This window comes from Myotis brandtii, unplaced genomic scaffold (assembly GCF_000412655.1).
Source record: "Myotis brandtii unplaced genomic scaffold, ASM41265v1 scaffold2885, whole genome shotgun sequence".
Classification (NCBI taxonomy): Eukaryota; Metazoa; Chordata; class Mammalia; order Chiroptera; family Vespertilionidae; genus Myotis; species Myotis brandtii.
The window spans coordinates 16,997-21,602 of NW_005361026.1; the positions used below are offsets into that span (position 1 = coordinate 16,997).

At 41.2% G+C, this 4,606-nt stretch overlaps 1 pseudogene; it reads right to left on the reverse strand.

The window, feature by feature from the left end:
* Nucleotides 1-2,034: 2,034 nt before the first annotated feature.
* Nucleotides 2,035-3,325, reverse strand: LOC102259816 (annotated as a pseudogene).
* Nucleotides 3,326-4,606: the final 1,281 nt, after the last annotated feature.

Consider the following 4,606-nt stretch of genomic DNA (forward strand, 5'->3'; position numbering starts at 1 on the left):
AATGAGGTCACATATGTAATACCTTAATCAATAAAGAAATTAAAGATTGAAAAAAATAAAACTTAGAAACTTTAGAGCAAAAAAATAAAAAATAAAAATAAAACAAACAAATAAACAAAAGAAGCAGATAGACAGTTCCACCCTATTAAACTGCACATACATTCTACTGAAAGGGAGGAGATAATAAGGATTTAGAACCTTTGTTATGTCTGAAGGTGATTCATCATATAGAGAAAAATAAAGCAGAGAGGAATGTGAGGAGTATCTGGAAATGGTGGTGGAGGCTGCAATTTTTTAAAAATATATTTTATTTATTTTTTTAAAGAGAAGAAGGGAGAGGGATAGAGAGTTAGAAACATCAATCAGCTACCCTCTGCACATCCCCGATGTGCCCACAACCAAGGTACATGCCCTTGACCGGAATCGAACCTGGGACCCTTCAATCCACAGGCCGATGCTCTATCCACTGAGCCAAACCGGTTAGGGCAGAAGGCTGCAATTTTAAGCAGGTTTTCCAGGGAAGGCCGCACAAGAAAGCAATGTTTGATCTCTGCAGAAGGCAAAGGAAGGATCTGTGGGGCTCACTGAGGGACCTGCTTACCTCACTGTGGAAACAGCAAGTTCAAAGGGCTACTATCAACATTGACCTTTCACTTCCTGGATAAGGCCATCAAGCATGCCCTTCCTTCTCCAGGGAACACACTCCTCCCTTCTAATTCCTCCTCACCTTTCAGGTCTGGCTCATTGTGCTGCCCATAACATCCCAGGAAACTGAGCACCTCCTACCAATGTCTACAGTGATGCTCACATGTGTGCAACTACCCATCCTCTCAGGTACACTGTAAGCTTCATGAGGGCAGGAATCAGACTGCTCTATTTCCTGGTAACAACAGTGCCTGGTACATAGCCTGGGAAAGCATACTCACTTGATCTATAGATATATTGTTAACCATCACCCAAGGAACTTTTCCATTGATTTTTTAGAGAGAATTAAAGGGAGAGGGAGAGAGAAGCATTTATGTGAGAGAGACACACCAATCAACTGCCTCTGACTAACGTCTCAACTGCAGCCAGGGTCTGAGCCTGTGACTGAGGAACATGCCCTGGACCAGAATCAAACCAAGTCCCTTCAGTCCACAGGCTGACACTTTATTCATTGAGCCAAACTAGGAGGGCCACTTGATACATATTTGCTGAATAAAAGAATAATGACCACATTGGGGAGGAGCTAAATGTTATGGTCCAACTGAGTTCAAATGCAAAGGGCCATTGAAGAGGCATCTGGATCCTCATTTCCCAAGAGGAAAGTTATATTTTAGGGCTGATATGCTGGATTTGCATACATTAGTATGCCATGAGATCATCCCAGGTGTAGGTTTAACCATTTTCCTATTTCCTCTGCCAAAAGAAAATTAAAGTTTTCTGGAGCTTGGGCACACTTCCATAATTTTCTGGCTACCTCAAAGATGGTGACTCTGTTCTTCCTGCTGTCAGCAGATCCATGCCCCAGAAAGACAGGACTGGTTTACAATATTTACTGGAAAGTGTGTTACTTTTCAGAAATGGATGGCCTCTTCTAAGTCAGGTTACAAAGTAGTGATGAGGATAATAAAAAGACATTTTCTTCCATAATCACAATTTCTGAAGAGTACCAGTTCATAATTGTTACCAAAATTGTTGGAGGAGGTGTAATATCTCAACATGAGCTTTAAAGTACTCCATGCCAAGGGGATACAGTTGCCTTACTGAGGACGGACTGTTGAAGAGGGGCATGGCCTCGAGAGCCATACTCTTCCTTGGTGAGAATCACAGAAATTATATCTGCCTGCCCCGAGGTGGGAATCTGGTCTGAAGCCTGGCTGGTGCTGAATTGTCCAGTGGTTTCTTCTAGAAACGGACAAATCAGACATGTCCTCTCACTTCAGTAAAGATGTTGTTTGGAAAGTGCTTGGGAAGCTTACCTTCCAGCCTCACTTGGGAGGCTCAGCGAAGCGAGTCATAAGCACATCCCTATTCAAGGCTGTAGCAAAGTCCCTAAGGGTTGGAGACCCCAGAGAAATGGATAAAGGCTGCTGTCACCACCAGGCCACAGAAAAATCTGATCCAACTAGGAATCATGTCAAACTTTCCAGGAAAAAAGTCTGCAGGGATTTGAGCAGTATAGATGCCCGCTCTGATGATGTACATCACAGTCATAATAAATCCAGTCCATCTAGCCACAGTGATGGCATTTAAAAGCCCTTGGGAATAATAAAGTGCATGATAGGCACAATAGGCTAAATCCAAAGTCCAGGTACACCCTGCCTTTGTCTTCCTGTGTTTAAAAGTGGCAAATTGGTCCCGCTGTATCACAAGGATGGCAGAAATGCCAAGGACAGAGATGTTGGAAAAGTATATGAGCTATCACTGTGTGGAACAGTAAAAGGAGTAATAGAGCCATGGAACAAAGTTCCCCATAATCAGTGGAGCAAACCATGAATAATCCAGTTTGGAAAATGTCTGAGAGACTATATCTGAATGACAGTAGATAGTGTGAAAGAGTCAGGAGTAACTGAGGCAGGCCACTGGGACCATGAAGAACATCCCTAAAATCACCTTCTCCTGCATGGGAGCTATGAAGTATATGTTTGGTCTGACCATGGTCATGATTCCCAGAAAGAGAACTAGCACAAAACCATGCAGGTGGGTCTTCTAGATCCATGATGGCGAACCTTTTGAGCTCGGCGTGTCAGCATTTTGAAAAACCCTAACTTAACTCTGGTGCTGTGTCACATATAGAAATTTTTTAATCTTTGCAACCATAGTAAAACAAAGATTTATATTTTTGATATTTATTTTATATATTTAAATGCCATTTAACAAAGAAAAATCAACCAAAAAATGAGCTTGCGTGTCAGAGGTTCGCCATAACTGATCTAGATATTGCTGGTTCCTGGATGGATGCAGAAGGTACTCCTGAAGTGAGACAGCAAAAAGTGCTTGAGCTGTCTGTGGCTGTGAAGCATATAATAGTTGTCCTTTGGAAAGTGGAAGATTATATTGTATGGGATGAGCCTCCAGCAACCCTCCCAGACCTTAATAAAATAACTCCTCCATCTTCTCTATGGAATGATGTGCTTGAAGGGGAAAGGTCAGACCCTCCTCTTCCTCCTCCTCAGGCTATGGGAATATGTGTTCTTCTGCAGCTTTGGTAGTGTCAGTTAGTCCCCACTTGCCCTTCTCTTCTAGCTGGGATCCCAGCTCACCCAGCTTTACCATGACAGTTTGCCTGTTATTGTTAGAGTCCCATTTACTGAGCCACCATTGGTACTTTGTGAGTAGACATCCAGTTGATTTCTAAATATCTTGTAGCTTCACCTTGGGAACTCTGTGAGGGTCAACATAGTGGTAAAGGGCTCAGGTGGTGGCTTGGGACCTGAAATTACATTCTGAAGCAGGAAGGCAGTGTGCTGCTGAGTGGCCCTAATATATAAACTTTCCTAAGCATTGTCACTTTACAGTGAGTCTAAAGCAGTGGGTCCCAACCTTTCTTTGGCCATGCCCTACCTAAGAATCTCTAAAATCTTGATGCCTACCTCCATGTGACACATAATTCTTATTATTAAAGAAGTGAACTCCTATTCATGTGGAGGAAGCCTAAAAGGCCATTCACTTCATCTAAACAAGCTTCCAAAGAACATAGCAACCATGGAAGAGAAAAATAAAAGAATAGTTGAAGTATTGAGGAAGAAATCACTAAGAAATTGTTAAAAAATATAACATTAATATGAAGTGATATGAAAAAATAAAGTTTCAAAACATAATAGAAAACTTAAATGCATAAACCTGTCACTATATGTATTTATAGTCTGTATATGAGGCCCCTATAACCATAAGAAGTACAAAAAATTCACTGTTAATAAGTCATTCTGGAATTGCCCCCCCTTAAAGATCAAATTGCCCTCCTGTGGGATGTTTGCTCCATGTTGGGAATCATCGGTCTAAAAGGTCTGAGCACAAGAGTGGCCTGCAAGAAACAAACACTCATTCCATTCCCCCATTACCTGTACATTCAGTCTTGGAGTTACATAGCGAGTAGCAGCTGCATGAATCTTGTGATTAAACACCATATATAAGCAGAATTATAGAAACTTATTTGCAAACATTCCATAGTGTTTCCATTATCAGGAATGGCTAAAGAATGGCTAATTAGCATGGAAAAGATTATTATTATTAGTGAAACAGACCTTTCCAAAGTACTAAACAACTATGACAATATTATAAAGTTAAATTGAGATTCATGATAAGAGGTCAGCAGAGAGGGAGTGGTTTATGGTGTCTGTTGAAACTCCAAACCTCTCTGCATTGTTTGACAGTGGTCATAGACAATATGTAAACCAATAAGTGTGCTTGTATTTGAGTAAAACTTTTTTTGGGTATTACATTGTGAAGTTCATATAATTGACATATATTAGACTGTAAGACACCTTTTGGTGTCCAGAAAAGGACACCAAATGTCTAGACTGCTGAGGATTTTTACCTGGTTTGGACTTTCAGAGAGATTGAACTAGGATTCAGGCTGCTGGGGTCTTCGCTTGGACTCAATCGGAGAGAGGCTCAGGTGTTA